The 17,984-nt window shown below is 55.1% G+C and overlaps 30 non-coding genes across 30 annotated transcripts; 8 read left to right on the plus strand and 22 right to left on the minus strand.

The window, feature by feature from the left end:
• The first annotated feature begins 2,138 nt into the window (after positions 1–2,138).
• Positions 2,139–2,210, plus strand: Trnaa-ugc. The gene has a single exon. It is a non-coding gene; the product is annotated as a tRNA-Ala (tRNA).
• A 592-nt stretch (positions 2,211–2,802) lies between these two features.
• Trnai-aau lies at positions 2,803–2,876 on the minus strand. Its single transcript has one exon. It is a non-coding gene; the product is annotated as a tRNA-Ile (tRNA).
• Positions 2,877–3,449: 573 nt separating this feature from the next.
• Positions 3,450–3,522, minus strand: Trnam-cau. The gene has a single exon. It is a non-coding gene; the product is annotated as a tRNA-Met (tRNA).
• A 375-nt stretch (positions 3,523–3,897) lies between these two features.
• Trnag-gcc lies at positions 3,898–3,968 on the minus strand. The gene has a single exon. It is a non-coding gene; the product is annotated as a tRNA-Gly (tRNA).
• Positions 3,969–4,308: 340 nt separating this feature from the next.
• On the plus strand, positions 4,309–4,380 carry Trnaa-ugc. The gene has a single exon. It is a non-coding gene; the product is annotated as a tRNA-Ala (tRNA).
• A 592-nt stretch (positions 4,381–4,972) lies between these two features.
• On the minus strand, positions 4,973–5,046 carry Trnai-aau. Its single transcript has one exon. It is a non-coding gene; the product is annotated as a tRNA-Ile (tRNA).
• Positions 5,047–5,619: 573 nt separating this feature from the next.
• Trnam-cau lies at positions 5,620–5,692 on the minus strand. Its single transcript has one exon. It is a non-coding gene; the product is annotated as a tRNA-Met (tRNA).
• Positions 5,693–6,067: 375 nt separating this feature from the next.
• Trnag-gcc lies at positions 6,068–6,138 on the minus strand. Its single transcript has one exon. It is a non-coding gene; the product is annotated as a tRNA-Gly (tRNA).
• Positions 6,139–6,478: 340 nt separating this feature from the next.
• On the plus strand, positions 6,479–6,550 carry Trnaa-ugc. The gene has a single exon. It is a non-coding gene; the product is annotated as a tRNA-Ala (tRNA).
• A 592-nt stretch (positions 6,551–7,142) lies between these two features.
• Positions 7,143–7,216, minus strand: Trnai-aau. The gene has a single exon. It is a non-coding gene; the product is annotated as a tRNA-Ile (tRNA).
• Positions 7,217–7,762: 546 nt separating this feature from the next.
• Trnam-cau lies at positions 7,763–7,835 on the minus strand. The gene has a single exon. It is a non-coding gene; the product is annotated as a tRNA-Met (tRNA).
• A 375-nt stretch (positions 7,836–8,210) lies between these two features.
• Positions 8,211–8,281, minus strand: Trnag-gcc. The gene has a single exon. It is a non-coding gene; the product is annotated as a tRNA-Gly (tRNA).
• A 340-nt stretch (positions 8,282–8,621) lies between these two features.
• Trnaa-ugc lies at positions 8,622–8,693 on the plus strand. The gene has a single exon. It is a non-coding gene; the product is annotated as a tRNA-Ala (tRNA).
• A 592-nt stretch (positions 8,694–9,285) lies between these two features.
• Trnai-aau lies at positions 9,286–9,359 on the minus strand. Its single transcript has one exon. It is a non-coding gene; the product is annotated as a tRNA-Ile (tRNA).
• Positions 9,360–9,905: 546 nt separating this feature from the next.
• Trnam-cau lies at positions 9,906–9,978 on the minus strand. The gene has a single exon. It is a non-coding gene; the product is annotated as a tRNA-Met (tRNA).
• A 375-nt stretch (positions 9,979–10,353) lies between these two features.
• Positions 10,354–10,424, minus strand: Trnag-gcc. The gene has a single exon. It is a non-coding gene; the product is annotated as a tRNA-Gly (tRNA).
• A 340-nt stretch (positions 10,425–10,764) lies between these two features.
• Positions 10,765–10,836, plus strand: Trnaa-ugc. The gene has a single exon. It is a non-coding gene; the product is annotated as a tRNA-Ala (tRNA).
• Positions 10,837–11,428: 592 nt separating this feature from the next.
• Positions 11,429–11,502, minus strand: Trnai-aau. The gene has a single exon. It is a non-coding gene; the product is annotated as a tRNA-Ile (tRNA).
• A 546-nt stretch (positions 11,503–12,048) lies between these two features.
• Positions 12,049–12,121, minus strand: Trnam-cau. Its single transcript has one exon. It is a non-coding gene; the product is annotated as a tRNA-Met (tRNA).
• A 375-nt stretch (positions 12,122–12,496) lies between these two features.
• On the minus strand, positions 12,497–12,567 carry Trnag-gcc. The gene has a single exon. It is a non-coding gene; the product is annotated as a tRNA-Gly (tRNA).
• Positions 12,568–12,907: 340 nt separating this feature from the next.
• Trnaa-ugc lies at positions 12,908–12,979 on the plus strand. The gene has a single exon. It is a non-coding gene; the product is annotated as a tRNA-Ala (tRNA).
• Positions 12,980–13,571: 592 nt separating this feature from the next.
• Positions 13,572–13,645, minus strand: Trnai-aau. Its single transcript has one exon. It is a non-coding gene; the product is annotated as a tRNA-Ile (tRNA).
• Positions 13,646–14,191: 546 nt separating this feature from the next.
• On the minus strand, positions 14,192–14,264 carry Trnam-cau. The gene has a single exon. It is a non-coding gene; the product is annotated as a tRNA-Met (tRNA).
• A 375-nt stretch (positions 14,265–14,639) lies between these two features.
• Trnag-gcc lies at positions 14,640–14,710 on the minus strand. The gene has a single exon. It is a non-coding gene; the product is annotated as a tRNA-Gly (tRNA).
• A 340-nt stretch (positions 14,711–15,050) lies between these two features.
• Trnaa-ugc lies at positions 15,051–15,122 on the plus strand. Its single transcript has one exon. It is a non-coding gene; the product is annotated as a tRNA-Ala (tRNA).
• Positions 15,123–15,714: 592 nt separating this feature from the next.
• Positions 15,715–15,788, minus strand: Trnai-aau. Its single transcript has one exon. It is a non-coding gene; the product is annotated as a tRNA-Ile (tRNA).
• Positions 15,789–16,361: 573 nt separating this feature from the next.
• Trnam-cau lies at positions 16,362–16,434 on the minus strand. Its single transcript has one exon. It is a non-coding gene; the product is annotated as a tRNA-Met (tRNA).
• A 375-nt stretch (positions 16,435–16,809) lies between these two features.
• Trnag-gcc lies at positions 16,810–16,880 on the minus strand. Its single transcript has one exon. It is a non-coding gene; the product is annotated as a tRNA-Gly (tRNA).
• A 340-nt stretch (positions 16,881–17,220) lies between these two features.
• On the plus strand, positions 17,221–17,292 carry Trnaa-ugc. Its single transcript has one exon. It is a non-coding gene; the product is annotated as a tRNA-Ala (tRNA).
• Positions 17,293–17,884: 592 nt separating this feature from the next.
• Positions 17,885–17,958, minus strand: Trnai-aau. The gene has a single exon. It is a non-coding gene; the product is annotated as a tRNA-Ile (tRNA).
• Between the last annotated feature and the right edge of the window lie 26 nt (positions 17,959–17,984).

The following is a 17,984-nucleotide window of genomic DNA, read 5'->3' on the forward strand; positions in this document are numbered from 1 at the left end:
GTTGATTGTGGTGGTGCTGCAGCTTTTGCAACGATGGGCAGTACTCCCCGTCGTTCAAGTTCATTGCCTCGGAGGCACCTGGACACAGCAACTTGTGAGGCCAGGCCGACGCCAGTCCGCAGAACATGACGCGAGCGTCTGAGTGGGGAACCGCGCGTGCTGCGTTCTCGGTTCTTCTCAAGGGAATCCCGCTATACATTCTTGTGGATCGTGCATCTCAAGCGCGCAAGCCACACGGCACCGCGGGAAAAGCAAAACGATGCATCGGCCGGGAATCGAACCCGGGCCGCCCGCGTGGCAGGCGAGCATTCTACCACTTTTTTTTTTTTTTTTTTTTTTTTTTTTTAGGGCCTCCCAACTCCCCTTATAGCCCTCCTTACTCTCACCAAAATATGCCTTCTTCGGCGAGCTTCATCGCTATATTTGCTTTACTGTCGAATTTCGTGGAACAGTGGTATAACTTAAAACAAAATCATCTTCTGCTCAGATGGTGTGGTGTCTTCTTCCACAGAAAAAATGGAGAACTAAGAAAAATTTTATCGCGGAATTCGTGGACGGTCTTCTTTCCTCCGCTGGTTCAACTCTTCTGCTCGTAGTTCAACTAAACTCATATTCCACTTAAAAGAAAAATATATTGTCCCTCCTGACTAACGTCAGTCACTCCGATGTAGCAGAGAGTTGTTACAAAACAGGTGGCAACGCAGCACAACAGCACAACATGAGAGTTTATGTCGATGTGTGCATCACACGAAAGAAACAGAAATCACAGGAAAGTAATAAAATGAAATCGCGACAGTCCGGGAACAGGATTTAAGAGATTGTAAAAAAAACACTCCTGCAACTATGAATGTTCCACACAAACAGGCTGTATCTTCTAAAATACCCATGAAGTCTTGTGAAGAAAATAAAATTCCTCAAAAGTAAAAGGACACTCCTCTCTTGGAGATAAAACCAGAACGACCCGTAGTGTGGGTGTGGCACAAGTCACCAACCATAACGCAAATAAAACAAAGAAAAGAAGGAAAAAGAAAGTAAAAATAGAACGCGTCAGCTCAGTAAATCTCAGTTCAAGGTGTTTGCCGCAGTTCCATTTCATAGCCGTAATCCAAGGCCGCCTTCAAAAAATTCGCAAACAGTTCGCGAAATTGAACGCAATCCTTCAGTGTCATATACTGGGCCCACAAATAATCCAGGTAAATCACAGTATCAGTGACGGCCATATCGATAAGGGCATAAATCGTATGCCCTAAGATCCAGACAGTGGCGTTATTTTTCGTCCGCGGGAAAGCTTTGAAGTTAGGCACTATCACACGACGAACAGTCACAAGGTGAGGAGGCGTTCTATTAATGTGGGCGACCATTCGTTGACACAACCGCCATACCGTCGACACCGATGCACACTCAAAACGATGTTCCCGTGTGTCCACAGCACCACATCTACCACAGTTGGCAGAGGGAAGGAGATGAATGTCGGCAAGCCGCTGGTTCGTCGCTAGGGTGTTGTTGACGATCTTAAACCAGAGCGCACTCACATCCGACGGCAACACCGGGTTGTTGATGTTTGCCCACACGTTCACCCATTCCACTGTGGGGTTCCGGAACACCAGTTTATGACGCGGAGGTTGTCCAGTCAGGGCAACGTAGAGTCCGCGGGCGGTCCTGTGTCTGTCGGTAGCCGTTGACAGAGCGTAGCTCCTCGTTAAAAAGTACTCCCGTATGTAGGACATCTTATACGGGATGGCCGCGAGAGAGACGGGCGCCGCTTCAGAGCGTGGGCGGACCACTGAACCACCGATGCTCAGACCAGTAGCAATCTTTCGCTGCTTCCCGAGCAGATGTCTCGAGATAACGTGGGACTGCCGTCAAGCGCCGTAGCATTCTGTCGAGAAAATGCTGCAGACGCTGAATCCTGCACTGTACTGCCTAAAAATGCCGCCAGAACGCCGTCCTCTGCGTCCTCTTGCGTCGCCGGCGCCGACTCTTGCCAAAGGGTGCGAAATGTGCATGGATACGCCGTGCGAATGCATCTGCATGTGCTCCCCTAGCCTACCTCGTAATGCGCCTAGGGCTACGATCACCTTCGGCCGCTGCCGACTGGCGGGAAGCCGACACAGCGCGGCGTGGGGGCGCCCGGTTGTGCGGTGGTGGTGTAAAGGTCAGCATAGTTGCCTTGCAAGCAGTTGATCCGGGTTCGATTCCCGGCCACCGCAGCAGGCTTTCAGCTTTGCGTATGAGTACTTTTGCCACGCGCCGTTAAATTAATGTTCTTTCTCCCTCTCACTCGCTGCAGACCAGCCTACAGTGTGTCTCGACTTGTCTCGACTTTGCTCAGCTGACGCGAGAGCTGACGCTCTCCAGTCGGCCTATATCAAAACGACAAGCACGAGAAACGACTGAGAGAGGCAGGGAGAGGCGAGGCGGTGGACACACAGCACGCCCCTTCATTTCACGGTGGCGTCTCCCTCACTGAATCGGTCTGCAGCTGCGAAAACAAAGGAGAAAGAAAAATAGGAAGCAAAATTGCCAACAGTACCCTGTGTTCCCATGCGGTCACCCGCCCAAGCACTGACAAGGGCCAAAGTTGTTACACGTCGGCAATCGGGCATTTTCTTTCATTTTCTCTTTGCCGTATGAGAACCAGCGTATTCAACATATTGTGACCATTGCCGAGCGAATGCTGCAGCGCTTCCCGACGAGTCGGGTTCGGATCCTCTGCCAACGTCCACGCAGGGCGATGATCTTTTGGTCATCACACTCGCCAGCTGAAATCGGCGCCGCCTTTTCGTAGTAGTAAAAGCCTACTGGCCCGTGGGGGGATCGAACCCACGACCTTCGCGTTATTAGCACGACGCTCTAACCAACTGAGCTAACGGGCCTCGACGCGGACGGTTGCTCAGCCCTACGCTGGAAACACGTCGCATGAAGCCACACGCCACTTCTAGGGTCACCGTGTGTCTGCTTCGCCCGTCTATGTTCTGCTGGCGGTCACGAAACAGTAGCTGTACTGCGAGCAGGACGGGAAACGGCAGCACGCACTGCTGAAACTTGAGACGATTCGTGTGGAAAAAATTCCGTTCCGGTTCCGGCAATCGAGCCCGGGCCTCCGGGGTGATAGCCAGGCATCCTAGCCACTAGATCTCACCGGATTTGGGCGTCCGTTCGACGGATCGGATGGTCTCTCGCACATTTCGTGCCGAGGCCCGTGTCGGCACCCTTCTCTCTTTGCGAACGTCATTGCGCATACTGGCTGGCAAGGCGCGCACCTCAAAAGTCTCAGAGCAATGCTTTTGGCTTCATGCTCTACTGGGAGAAGAGGAAAAGGAAAGCTGTCAGTATCAATAACAGGAAGTATAAATTTTCTCTCTGAAGCGTTGAAACGTTGTGGATAACAAACAAGAAATAAGTTCGAGCCCTAGCGACAGCACCACCGTGAGTCACAGAAAATTAAATGCCCCGGGTGAGGATCGAACTCACGACCTTAAAATTATGAGACTTCCGCGCTGACTACTGCGCTACCGAGGCACGGGGCGGACCGTTGGTCCTGGGAACTGGGCAAGTAGCGTACCCATTGTTAGACGCAGAGATACACTACTTGGTGGATAACGTGTTCTGTTGCTACACGTGCATTGCCGGCCCAGTTGATTGTGGTGGTGCTGCAGCTTTTGCAACGATGGGCAGTACTCCCCGTCGTTCAAGTTCATTGCCTCGGAGGCACCTGGACACAGCAACTTGTGAGGCCAGGCCGACGCCAGTCCGCAGAACATGACGCGAGCGTCTGAGTGGGGAACCGCGCGTGCTGCGTTCTCGGTTCTTCTCAAGGGAATCCCGCTATACATTCTTGTGGATCGTGCATCTCAAGCGCGCAAGCCACACGGCACCGCGGGAAAAGCAAAACGATGCATCGGCCGGGAATCGAACCCGGGCCGCCCGCGTGGCAGGCGAGCATTCTACCACTGAACCACAGATGCTCAGACCAGTAGCAATCTTTCGCTGCTTCCCGAGCAGATGTCTCGAGATAACGTGGGACTGCCGTCAAGCGCCGTAGCATTCTGTCGAGAAAATGCTGCAGACGCTGAATCCTGCACTGTACTGCCTAAAAATGCCGCCAGAACGCCGTCCTCTGCGTCCTCTTGCGTCGCCGGCGCCGACTCTTGCCAAAGGGTGCGAAATGTGCATGGATACGCCGTGCGAATGCATCTGCATGTGCTCCCCTAGCCTACCTCGTAATGCGCCTAGGGCTACGATCACCTTCGGCCGCTGCCGACTGGCGGGAAGCCGACACAGCGCGGCGTGGGGGCGCCCGGTTGTGCGGTGGTGGTGTAAAGGTCAGCATATTTGCCTTGCAAGCAGTTGATCCGGGTTCGATTCCCGGCCACCGCAGCAGGCTTTCAGCTTTGCGTATGAGTACTTTTGCCACCCGCCGTTAAATTAATGTTCTTTCTCCCTCTTACTCGCTGCAGACCAGCCTACAGTGTGTCTCGACTTGTCTCGACTTTGCTCAGCTGACGCGAGAGCTGACGCTCTCCAGTCGGCCTATATCAAAACGACAAGCACGAGAAACGACTGAGAGAGGCAGGGAGAGGCGAGGCGGTGGACACACAGCACGCCCCTTCATTTCACGGTGGCGTCTCCCTCACTGAATCGGTCTGCAGCTGCGAAAACAAAGGAGAAAGAAAAATAGGAAGCAAAATTGCCAACAGTACCCTGTGTTCCCATGCGGTCACCCGCCCAAGCACTGACAAGGGCCAAAGTTGTTACACGTCGGCAATCGGGCATTTTCTTTCATTTTCTCTTTGCCGTATGAGAACCAGCGTATTCAACATATTGTGACCATTGCCGAGCGAATGCTGCAGCGCTTCCCGACGAGTCGGGTTCGGATCCTCTGCCAACGTCCACGCAGGGCGATGATCTTTTGGTCATCACACTCGCCAGCTGAAATCGGCGCTGCCTTTTCGTAGTAGTAAAAGCCTACTGGCCCGTGGGGGGATCGAACCCACGACCTTCGCGTTATTAGCACGACGCTCTAACCAACTGAGCTAACGGGCCTCGACGCGGACGGTTGCTCAGCCCTACGCTGGAAACACGTCGCATGAAGCCACACGCCACTTCTAGGGTCACCGTGTTTCTGCTTCGCCCGTCTATGTTCTGCTGGCGGTCACGAAACAGTAGCTGTACTGCGAGCAGGACGGGAAACGGCAGCACGCACTGCTGAAACTTGAGACGATTCGTGTGGAAAAAATTCCGTTCCGGTTCCGGCAATCGAGCCCGGGCCTCCGGGGTGATAGCCAGGCATCCTAGCCACTAGATCTCACCGGATTTGGGCGTCCGTTCGACGGATCGGATGGTCTCTCGCACATTTCGTGCCGAGGCCCGTGTCGGCACCCTTCTCTCTTTGCGAACGTCATTGCGCATACTGGCTGGCAAGGCGCGCACCTCAAAAGTCTCAGAGCAATGCTTTTGGCTTCATGCTCTACTGGGAGAAGAGGAAAAGGAAAGCTGTCAGTATCAATAACAGGAAGTATAAATTTTCTCTCTGAAGCGTTGAAACGTTGTGGATAACAAACAAGAAATAAGTTCGAGCCCTAGCGACAGCACCACCGTGAGTCACAGAAAATTAAATGCCCCGGGTGAGGATCGAACTCACGACCTTAAAATTATGAGACTTCCGCGCTGACTACTGCGCTACCGAGGCACGGGGCGGACCGTTGGTCCTGGGAACTGGGCAAGTAGCGTACCCATTGTTAGACGCAGAGATACACTACTTGGTGGATAACGTGTTCTGTTGCTACACGTGCATTGCCGGCCCAGTTGATTGTGGTGGTGCTGCAGCTTTTGCAACGATGGGCAGTACTCCCCGTCGTTCAAGTTCATTGCCTCGGAGGCACCTGGACACAGCAACTTGTGAGGCCAGGCCGACGCCAGTCCGCAGAACATGACGCGAGCGTCTGAGTGGGGAACCGCGCGTGCTGCGTTCTCGGTTCTTCTCAAGGGAATCCCGCTATACATTCTTGTGGATCGTGCATCTCAAGCGCGCAAGCCACACGGCACCGCGGGAAAAGCAAAACGATGCATCGGCCGGGAATCGAACCCGGGCCGCCCGCGTGGCAGGCGAGCATTCTACCACTGAACCACCGATGCTCAGACCAGTAGCAATCTTTCGCTGCTTCCCGAGCAGATGTCTCGAGATAACGTGGGACTGCCGTCAAGCGCCGTAGCATTCTGTCGAGAAAATGCTGCAGACGCTGAATCCTGCACTGTACTGCCTAAAAATGCCGCCAGAACGCCGTCCTCTGCGTCCTCTTGCGTCGCCGGCGCCGACTCTTGCCAAAGGGTGCGAAATGTGCATGGATACGCCGTGCGAATGCATCTGCATGTGCTCCCCTAGCCTACCTCGTAATGCGCCTAGGGCTACGATCACCTTCGGCCGCTGCCGACTGGCGGGAAGCCGACACAGCGCGGCGTGGGGGCGCCCGGTTGTGCGGTGGTGGTGTAAAGGTCAGCATAGTTGCCTTGCAAGCTGTTGATCCGGGTTCGATTCCCGGCCACCGCAGCAGGCTTTCAGCTTTGCGTATGAGTACTTTTGCCACGCGCCGTTAAATTAATGTTCTTTCTCCCTCTTACTCGCTGCAGACCAGCCTACAGTGTGTCTCGACTTGTCTCGACTTTGCTCAGCTGACGCGAGAGCTGACGCTCTCCAGTCGGCCTATATCAAAACGACAAGCACGAGAAACGACTGAGAGAGGCAGGGAGAGGCGAGGCGGTGGACACACAGCACGCCCCTTCATTTCACGGTGGCGTCTCCCTCACTGAATCGGTCTGCAGCTGCGAAAACAAAGGAGAAAGAAAAATAGGAAGCAAAATTGCCAACAGTACCCTGTGTTCCCATGCGGTCACCCGCCCAAGCACTGACAAGGGCCAAAGTTGTTACACGTCGGCAATCGGGCATTTTCTTTCATTTTCTCTTTGCCGTATGAGAACCAGCGTATTCAACATATTGTGACCATTGCCGAGCGAATGCTGCAGCGCTTCCCGACGAGTCGGGTTCGGATCCTCTGCCAACGTCCACGCACGGCGATGATCTTTTGGTCATCACACTCGCCAGCTGAAATCGGCGCTGCCTTTTCGTAGTAGTAAAAGTCTACTGGCCCGTGGGGGGATCGAACCCACGACCTTCGCGTTATTAGCACGACGCTCTAACCAACTGAGCTAACGGGCCTCGACGCGGACGGTTGCTCAGCCCTACGCTGGAAACACGTCGCATGAAGCCACACGCCACTTCTAGGGTCACCGTGTGTCTGCTTCGCCCGTCTATGTTCTGCTGGCGGTCACGAAACAGTAGCTGTACTGCGAGCAGGACGGGAAACGGCAGCACGCACTGCTGAAACTTGAGACGATTCGTGTGGAAAAAATTCCGTTCCGGTTCCGGCAATCGAGCCCGGGCCTCCGGGGTGATAGCCAGGCATCCTAGCCACTAGATCTCACCGGATTTGGGCGTCCGTTCGACGGATCGGATGGTCTCTCGCACCCTTCTCTCTTTGCGAACGTCATTGCGCATACTGGCTGGCAAGGCGCGCACCTCAAAAGTCTCAGAGCAATGCTTTTGGCTTCATGCTCTACTGGGAGAAGAGGAAAAGGAAAGCTGTCAGTATCAATAACAGGAAGTATAAATTTTCTCTCTGAAGCGTTGAAACGTTGTGGATAACAAACAAGAAATAAGTTCGAGCCCTAGCGACAGCACCACCGTGAGTCACAGAAAATTAAATGCCCCGGGTGAGGATCGAACTCACGACCTTAAAATTATGAGACTTCCGCGCTGACTACTGCGCTACCGAGGCACGGGGCGGACCGTTGGTCCTGGGAACTGGGCAAGTAGCGTACCCATTGTTAGACGCAGAGATACACTACTTGGTGGATAACGTGTTCTGTTGCTACACGTGCATTGCCGGCCCAGTTGATTGTGGTGGTGCTGCAGCTTTTGCAACGATGGGCAGTACTCCCCGTCGTTCAAGTTCATTGCCTCGGAGGCACCTGGACACAGCAACTTGTGAGGCCAGGCCGACGCCAGTCCGCAGAACATGACGCGAGCGTCTGAGTGGGGAACCGCGCGTGCTGCGTTCTCGGTTCTTCTCAAGGGAATCCCGCTATACATTCTTGTGGATCGTGCATCTCAAGCGCGCAAGCCACACGGCACCGCGGGAAAAGCAAAACGATGCATCGGCCGGGAATCGAACCCGGGCCGCCCGCGTGGCAGGCGAGCATTCTACCACTGAACCACAGATGCTCAGACCAGTAGCAATCTTTCGCTGCTTCCCGAGCAGATGTCTCGAGATAACGTGGGACTGCCGTCAAGCGCCGTAGCATTCTGTCGAGAAAATGCTGCAGACGCTGAATCCTGCACTGTACTGCCTAAAAATGCCGCCAGAACGCCGTCCTCTGCGTCCTCTTGCGTCGCCGGCGCCGACTCTTGCCAAAGGGTGCGAAATGTGCATGGATACGCCGTGCGAATGCATCTGCATGTGCTCCCCTAGCCTACCTCGTAATGCGCCTAGGGCTACGATCACCTTCGGCCGCTGCCGACTGGCGGGAAGCCGACACAGCGCGGCGTGGGGGCGCCCGGTTGTGCGGTGGTGGTGTAAAGGTCAGCATAGTTGCCTTGCAAGCAGTTGATCCGGGTTCGATTCCCGGCCACCGCAGCAGGCTTTCAGCTTTGCGTATGAGTACTTTTGCCACGCGCCGTTAAATTAATGTTCTTTCTCCCTCTCACTCGCTGCAGACCAGCCTACAGTGTGTCTCGACTTGTCTCGACTTTGCTCAGCTGACGCGAGAGCTGACGCTTTCCAGTCGGCCTATATCAAAACGACAAGCACGAGAAACGACTGAGAGAGGCAGGGAGAGGCGAGGCGGTGGACACACAGCACGCCCCTTCATTTCACGGTGGCGTCTCCCTCACTGAATCGGTCTGCAGCTGCGAAAACAAAGGAGAAAGAAAAATAGGAAGCAAAATTGCCAACAGTACCCTGTGTTCCCATGCGGTCACCCGCCCAAGCACTGACAAGGGCCAAAGTTGTTACACGTCGGCAATCGGGCATTTTCTTTCATTTTCTCTTTGCCGTATGAGAACCAGCGTATTCAACATATTGTGACCATTGCCGAGCGAATGCTGCAGCGCTTCCCGACGAGTCGGGTTCGGATCCTCTGCCAACGTCCACGCACGGCGATGATCTTTTGGTCATCACACTCGCCAGCTGAAATCGGCGCTGCCTTTTCGTAGTAGTAAAAGTCTACTGGCCCGTGGGGGGATCGAACCCACGACCTTCGCGTTATTAGCACGACGCTCTAACCAACTGAGCTAACGGGCCTCGACGCGGACGGTTGCTCAGCCCTACGCTGGAAACACGTCGCATGAAGCCACACGCCACTTCTAGGGTCACCGTGTGTCTGCTTCGCCCGTCTATGTTCTGCTGGCGGTCACGAAACAGTAGCTGTACTGCGAGCAGGACGGGAAACGGCAGCACGCACTGCTGAAACTTGAGACGATTCGTGTGGAAAAAATTCCGTTCCGGTTCCGGCAATCGAGCCCGGGCCTCCGGGGTGATAGCCAGGCATCCTAGCCACTAGATCTCACCGGATTTGGGCGTCCGTTCGACGGATCGGATGGTCTCTCGCACCCTTCTCTCTTTGCGAACGTCATTGCGCATACTGGCTGGCAAGGCGCGCACCTCAAAAGTCTCAGAGCAATGCTTTTGGCTTCATGCTCTACTGGGAGAAGAGGAAAAGGAAAGCTGTCAGTATCAATAACAGGAAGTATAAATTTTCTCTCTGAAGCGTTGAAACGTTGTGGATAACAAACAAGAAATAAGTTCGAGCCCTAGCGACAGCACCACCGTGAGTCACAGAAAATTAAATGCCCCGGGTGAGGATCGAACTCACGACCTTAAAATTATGAGACTTCCGCGCTGACTACTGCGCTACCGAGGCACGGGGCGGACCGTTGGTCCTGGGAACTGGGCAAGTAGCGTACCCATTGTTAGACGCAGAGATACACTACTTGGTGGATAACGTGTTCTGTTGCTACACGTGCATTGCCGGCCCAGTTGATTGTGGTGGTGCTGCAGCTTTTGCAACGATGGGCAGTACTCCCCGTCGTTCAAGTTCATTGCCTCGGAGGCACCTGGACACAGCAACTTGTGAGGCCAGGCCGACGCCAGTCCGCAGAACATGACGCGAGCGTCTGAGTGGGGAACCGCGCGTGCTGCGTTCTCGGTTCTTCTCAAGGGAATCCCGCTATACATTCTTGTGGATCGTGCATCTCAAGCGCGCAAGCCACACGGCACCGCGGGAAAAGCAAAACGATGCATCGGCCGGGAATCGAACCCGGGCCGCCCGCGTGGCAGGCGAGCATTCTACCACTGAACCACAGATGCTCAGACCAGTAGCAATCTTTCGCTGCTTCCCGAGCAGATGTCTCGAGATAACGTGGGACTGCCGTCAAGCGCCGTAGCATTCTGTCGAGAAAATGCTGCAGACGCTGAATCCTGCACTGTACTGCCTAAAAATGCCGCCAGAACGCCGTCCTCTGCGTCCTCTTGCGTCGCCGGCGCCGACTCTTGCCAAAGGGTGCGAAATGTGCATGGATACGCCGTGCGAATGCATCTGCATGTGCTCCCCTAGCCTACCTCGTAATGCGCCTAGGGCTACGATCACCTTCGGCCGCTGCCGACTGGCGGGAAGCCGACACAGCGCGGCGTGGGGGCGCCCGGTTGTGCGGTGGTGGTGTAAAGGTCAGCATAGTTGCCTTGCAAGCAGTTGATCCGGGTTCGATTCCCGGCCACCGCAGCAGGCTTTCAGCTTTGCGTATGAGTACTTTTGCCACGCGCCGTTAAATTAATGTTCTTTCTCCCTCTCACTCGCTGCAGACCAGCCTACAGTGTGTCTCGACTTGTCTCGACTTTGCTCAGCTGACGCGAGAGCTGACGCTTTCCAGTCGGCCTATATCAAAACGACAAGCACGAGAAACGACTGAGAGAGGCAGGGAGAGGCGAGGCGGTGGACACACAGCACGCCCCTTCATTTCACGGTGGCGTCTCCCTCACTGAATCGGTCTGCAGCTGCGAAAACAAAGGAGAAAGAAAAATAGGAAGCAAAATTGCCAACAGTACCCTGTGTTCCCATGCGGTCACCCGCCCAAGCACTGACAAGGGCCAAAGTTGTTACACGTCGGCAATCGGGCATTTTCTTTCATTTTCTCTTTGCCGTATGAGAACCAGCGTATTCAACATATTGTGACCATTGCCGAGCGAATGCTGCAGCGCTTCCCGACGAGTCGGGTTCGGATCCTCTGCCAACGTCCACGCACGGCGATGATCTTTTGGTCATCACACTCGCCAGCTGAAATCGGCGCTGCCTTTTCGTAGTAGTAAAAGTCTACTGGCCCGTGGGGGGATCGAACCCACGACCTTCGCGTTATTAGCACGACGCTCTAACCAACTGAGCTAACGGGCCTCGACGCGGACGGTTGCTCAGCCCTACGCTGGAAACACGTCGCATGAAGCCACACGCCACTTCTAGGGTCACCGTGTGTCTGCTTCGCCCGTCTATGTTCTGCTGGCGGTCACGAAACAGTAGCTGTACTGCGAGCAGGACGGGAAACGGCAGCACGCACTGCTGAAACTTGAGACGATTCGTGTGGAAAAAATTCCGTTCCGGTTCCGGCAATCGAGCCCGGGCCTCCGGGGTGATAGCCAGGCATCCTAGCCACTAGATCTCACCGGATTTGGGCGTCCGTTCGACGGATCGGATGGTCTCTCGCACCCTTCTCTCTTTGCGAACGTCATTGCGCATACTGGCTGGCAAGGCGCGCACCTCAAAAGTCTCAGAGCAATGCTTTTGGCTTCATGCTCTACTGGGAGAAGAGGAAAAGGAAAGCTGTCAGTATCAATAACAGGAAGTATAAATTTTCTCTCTGAAGCGTTGAAACGTTGTGGATAACAAACAAGAAATAAGTTCGAGCCCTAGCGACAGCACCACCGTGAGTCACAGAAAATTAAATGCCCCGGGTGAGGATCGAACTCACGACCTTAAAATTATGAGACTTCCGCGCTGACTACTGCGCTACCGAGGCACGGGGCGGACCGTTGGTCCTGGGAACTGGGCAAGTAGCGTACCCATTGTTAGACGCAGAGATACACTACTTGGTGGATAACGTGTTCTGTTGCTACACGTGCATTGCCGGCCCAGTTGATTGTGGTGGTGCTGCAGCTTTTGCAACGATGGGCAGTACTCCCCGTCGTTCAAGTTCATTGCCTCGGAGGCACCTGGACACAGCAACTTGTGAGGCCAGGCCGACGCCAGTCCGCAGAACATGACGCGAGCGTCTGAGTGGGGAACCGCGCGTGCTGCGTTCTCGGTTCTTCTCAAGGGAATCCCGCTATACATTCTTGTGGATCGTGCATCTCAAGCGCGCAAGCCACACGGCACCGCGGGAAAAGCAAAACGATGCATCGGCCGGGAATCGAACCCGGGCCGCCCGCGTGGCAGGCGAGCATTCTACCACTGAACCACAGATGCTCAGACCAGTAGCAATCTTTCGCTGCTTCCCGAGCAGATGTCTCGAGATAACGTGGGACTGCCGTCAAGCGCCGTAGCATTCTGTCGAGAAAATGCTGCAGACGCTGAATCCTGCACTGTACTGCCTAAAAATGCCGCCAGAACGCCGTCCTCTGCGTCCTCTTGCGTCGCCGGCGCCGACTCTTGCCAAAGGGTGCGAAATGTGCATGGATACGCCGTGCGAATGCATCTGCATGTGCTCCCCTAGCCTACCTCGTAATGCGCCTAGGGCTACGATCACCTTCGGCCGCTGCCGACTGGCGGGAAGCCGACACAGCGCGGCGTGGGGGCGCCCGGTTGTGCGGTGGTGGTGTAAAGGTCAGCATAGTTGCCTTGCAAGCAGTTGATCCGGGTTCGATTCCCGGCCACCGCAGCAGGCTTTCAGCTTTGCGTATGAGTACTTTTGCCACGCGCCGTTAAATTAATGTTCTTTCTCCCTCTCACTCGCTGCAGACCAGCCTACAGTGTGTCTCGACTTGTCTCGACTTTGCTCAGCTGACGCGAGAGCTGACGCTCTCCAGTCGGCCTATATCAAAACGACAAGCACGAGAAACGACTGAGAGAGGCAGGGAGAGGCGAGGCGGTGGACACACAGCACGCCCCTTCATTTCACGGTGGCGTCTCCCTCACTGAATCGGTCTGCAGCTGCGAAAACAAAGGAGAAAGAAAAATAGGAAGCAAAATTGCCAACAGTACCCTGTGTTCCCATGCGGTCACCCGCCCAAGCACTGACAAGGGCCAAAGTTGTTACACGTCGGCAATCGGGCATTTTCTTTCATTTTCTCTTTGCCGTATGAGAACCAGCGTATTCAACATATTGTGACCATTGCCGAGCGAATGCTGCAGCGCTTCCCGACGAGTCGGGTTCGGATCCTCTGCCAACGTCCACGCACGGCGATGATCTTTTGGTCATCACACTCCCCAGCTGAAATCGGCGCTGCCTTTTCGTAGTAGTAAAAGTCTACTGGCCCGTGGGGGGATCGAACCCACGACCTTCGCGTTATTAGCACGACGCTCTAACCAACTGAGCTAACGGGCCTCGACGCGGACGGTTGCTCAGCCCTACGCTGGAAACACGTCGCATGAAGCCACACGCCACTTCTAGGGTCACCGTGTGTCTGCTTCGCCCGTCTATGTTCTGCTGGCGGTCACGAAACAGTAGCTGTACTGCGAGCAGGACGGGAAACGGCAGCACGCACTGCTGAAACTTGAGACGATTCGTGTGGAAAAAATTCCGTTCCGGTTCCGGCAATCGAGCCCGGGCCTCCGGGGTGATAGCCAGGCATCCTAGCCACTAGATCTCACCGGATTTGGGCGTCCGTTCGACGGATCGGATGGTCTCTCGCACCCTTCTCTCTTTGCGAACGTCATTGCGCATACTGGCTGGCAAGGCGCGCACCTCAAAAGTCTCAGAGCAATGCTTTTGGCTTCATGCTCTACTGGGAGAAGAGGAAAAGGAAAGCTGTCAGTATCAATAACAGGAAGTATAAATTTTCTCTCTGAAGCGTTGAAACGTTGTGGATAACAAACAAGAAATAAGTTCGAGCCCTAGCGACAGCACCACCGTGAGTCACAGAAAATTAAATGCCCCGGGTGAGGATCGAACTCACGACCTTAAAATTATGAGACTTACGCGCTGACTACTGCGCTACCGAGGCACGGGGCGGACCGTTGGTCCTGGGAACTGGGCAAGTAGCGTACCCATTGTTAGACGCAGAGATACACTACTTGGTGGATAACGTGTTCTGTTGCTACACGTGCATTGCCGGCCCAGTTGATTGTGGTGGTGCTGCAGCTTTTGCAACGATGGGCAGTACTCCCCGTCGTTCAAGTTCATTGCCTCGGAGGCACCTGGACACAGCAACTTGTGAGGCCAGGCCGACGCCAGTCCGCAGAACATGACGCGAGCGTCTGAGTGGGGAACCGCGCGTGCTGCGTTCTCGGTTCTTCTCAAGGGAATCCCGCTATACATTCTTGTGGATCGTGCATCTCAAGCGCGCAAGCCACACGGCACCGCGGGAAAAGCAAAACGATGCATCGGCCGTGAATCGAACCCGGGCCGCCCGCGTGGCAGGTGAGCATTCTACCACTGAACCACAGATGCTCAGACCAGTAGCAATCTTTCGCTGCTTCCCGAGCAGATGTCTCGAGATAACGTGGGACTGCCGTCAAGCGCCGTAGCATTCTGTCGAGAAAATGCTGCAGACGCTGAATCCTGCACTGTACTGCCTAAAAATGCCGCCAGAACGCCGTCCTCTGCGTCCTCTTGCGTCGCCGGCGCCGACTCTTGCCAAAGGGTGCGAAATGTGCATGGATACGCCGTGCGAATGCATCTGCATGTGCTCCCCTAGCCTACCTCGTAATGCGCCTAGGGCTACGATCACCTTCGGCCGCTGCCGACTGGCGGGAAGCCGACACAGCGCGGCGTGGGGGCGCCCGGTTGTGCGGTGGTGGTGTAAAGGTCAGCATAGTTGCCTTGCAAGCAGTTGATCCGGGTTCGATTCCCGGCCACCGCAGCAGGCTTTCAGCTTTGCGTATGAGTACTTTTGCCACGCGCCGTTAAATTAATGTTCTTTCTCCCTCTCACTCGCTGCAGACCAGCCTACAGTGTGTCTCGACTTGTCTCGACTTTGCTCAGCTGACGCGAGAGCTGACGCTCTCCAGTCGGCCTATATCAAAACGACAAGCACGAGAAACGACTGAGAGAGGCAGGGAGAGGCGAGGCGGTGGACACACAGCACGCCCCTTCATTTCACGGTGGCGTCTCCCTCACTGAATCGGTCTGCAGCTGCGAAAACAAAGGAGAAAGAAAAATAGGAAGCAAAATTGCCAACAGTACCCTGTGTTCCCATGCGGTCACCCGCCCAAGCACTGACAAGGGCCAAAGTTGTTACACGTCGGCAATCGGGCATTTTCTTTCATTTTCTCTTTGCCGTATGAGAACCAGCGTATTCAACATATTGTGACCATTGCCGAGCGAATGCTGCAGCGCTTCCCGACGAGTCGGGTTCGGATCCTCTGCCAACGTCCACGCAGGGCGATGATCTTTCGGTCATCACACTCGCCAGCTGAAATCGGCGCTGCCTTTTCGTAGTAGTAAAAGCCTACTGGCCCGTGGGGGGATCGAACCCACGACCTTCGCGTTATTAGCACGACGTTCTAACCAACTGAGCTAACGGGCCTCGACGCGGACGGTTGCTCAGCCCTACGCTGGAAACACGTCGCATGAAGCCACACGCCACTTCTAGGGTCACCGTGTGTCTGCTTCGCCCGTCTATGTTCTGCTGGCGGTCACGAAACAGTAGCTGTACTGCGAGCAGGACGGGAAACAGCAGCACGCACTGCTGAAACTTGAGACGATTCGTGTGGAAAAAATTCCGTTCCGGTTCCGGCAATCGAGCCCGGGCCTCCGGGGTGATAGCCAGGCATCCTAGCCACTAGATCTCACCGGATTTGGGCGTCCGTTCGACGGATCGGATGGTCTCTCGCACATTTCGTGCCGAGGCCCGTGTCGGCACCCTTCTCTCTTTGCGAACGTCATTGCGCATACTGGCTGGCAAGGCGCGCACCTCAAAAGTCTCAGAGCAATGCTTTTGGCTTCATGCTCTACTGGGAGAAGAGGAAAAGGAAAGCTGTCAGTATCAATAACAGGAAGTATAAATTTTCTCTCTGAAGCGTTGAAACGTTGTGGATAACAAACAAGAAATAAGTTCGAGCCCTAGCGACAGCACCACCGTGAGTCACAGAAAATTAAATGCCCCGGGTGAGGATCGAACTCACGACCTTAAAATTATGAGACTTACGCGCTGACTACTGCGCTACCGAGGCACGGGGCGGACCGTTGGTCCTGGGAACTGGGCAAGTAGCGTACCCATTGTTAGACGCAGAGATACACTACTTGGTGGATAACGTGTTCTGTTGCTACACGTGCATTGCCGGCCCAGTTGATTGTGGTGGTGCTGCAGCTTTTGCAACGATGGGCAGTACTCCCCGTCGTTCAAGTTCATTGCCTCGGAGGCACCTGGACACAGCAACTTGTGAGGCCAGGCCGACGCCAGTCCGCAGAACATGACGCGAGCGTCTGAGTGGGGAACCGCGCGTGCTGCGTTCTCGGTTCTTCTCAAGGGAATCCCGCTATACATTCTTGTGGATCGTGCATCTCAAGCGCGCAAGCCACACGGCACCGCGGGAAAAGCAAAACGATGCATCGGCCGTGAATCGAACCCGGGCCGCCCGCGTGGCAGGTGAGCATTCTACCACTGAACCACAGATGCTCAGACCAGTAGCAATCTTTCGCTGCTTCCCGAGCAGATGTCTCGAGATAACGTGGGACTGCCGTCAAGCGCCGTAGCATTCTGTCGAGAAAATGCTGCAGACGCTGAATCCTGCACTGTACTGCCTAAAAATGCCGCCAGAACGCCGTCCTCTGCGTCCTCTTGCGTCGCCGGCGCCGACTCTTGCCAAAGGGTGCGAAATGTGCATGGATACGCCGTGCGAATGCATCTGCATGTGCTCCCCTAGCCTACCTCGTAATGCGCCTAGGGCTACGATCACCTTCGGCCGCTGCCGACTGGCGGGAAGCCGACACAGCGCGGCGGGGGGGCGCCCGGTTGTGCGGTGGTGGTGTAAAGGTCAGCATAGTTGCCTTGCAAGCAGTTGATCCGGGTTCGATTCCCGGCCACCGCAGCAGGCTTTCAGCTTTGCGTATGAGTACTTTTGCCACGCGCCGTTAAATTAATGTTCTTTCTCCCTCTCACTCGCTGCAGACCAGCCTACAGTGTGTCTCGACTTGTCTCGACTTTGCTCAGCTGACGCGAGAGCTGACGCTCTCCAGTCGGCCTATATCAAAACGACAAGCACGAGAAACGACTGAGAGAGGCAGGGAGAGGCGAGGCGGTGGACACACAGCACGCCCCTTCATTTCACGGTGGCGTCTCCCTCACTGAATCGGTCTGCAGCTGCGAAAACAAAGGAGAAAGAAAAATAGGAAGCAAAATTGCCAACAGTACCCTGTGTTCCCATGCGGTCACCCGCCCAAGCACTGACAAGGGCCAAAGTTGTTACACGTCGGCAATCGGGCATTTTCTTTCATTTTCTCTTTGCCGTATGAGAACCAGCGTATTCAACATATTGTGACCATTGCCGAGCGAATGCTGCAGCGCTTCCCGACGAGTCGGGTTCGGATCCTCTGCCAACGTCCACGCAGGGCGATGATCTTTCGGTCATCACACTCGCCAGCTGAAATCGGCGCTGCCTTTTCGTAGTAGTAAAAGCCTACTGGCCCGTGGGGGGATCGAACCCACGACCTTCGCGTTATTAGCACGACGTTCTAACCAACTGAGCTAACGGGCCTCGACGCGGACGGTTGCTCAGCCCTA

Source organism: Schistocerca piceifrons, chromosome 2 (assembly GCF_021461385.2).
Source record: "Schistocerca piceifrons isolate TAMUIC-IGC-003096 chromosome 2, iqSchPice1.1, whole genome shotgun sequence".
NCBI classification, from domain to species: domain Eukaryota; kingdom Metazoa; phylum Arthropoda; class Insecta; order Orthoptera; family Acrididae; genus Schistocerca; species Schistocerca piceifrons.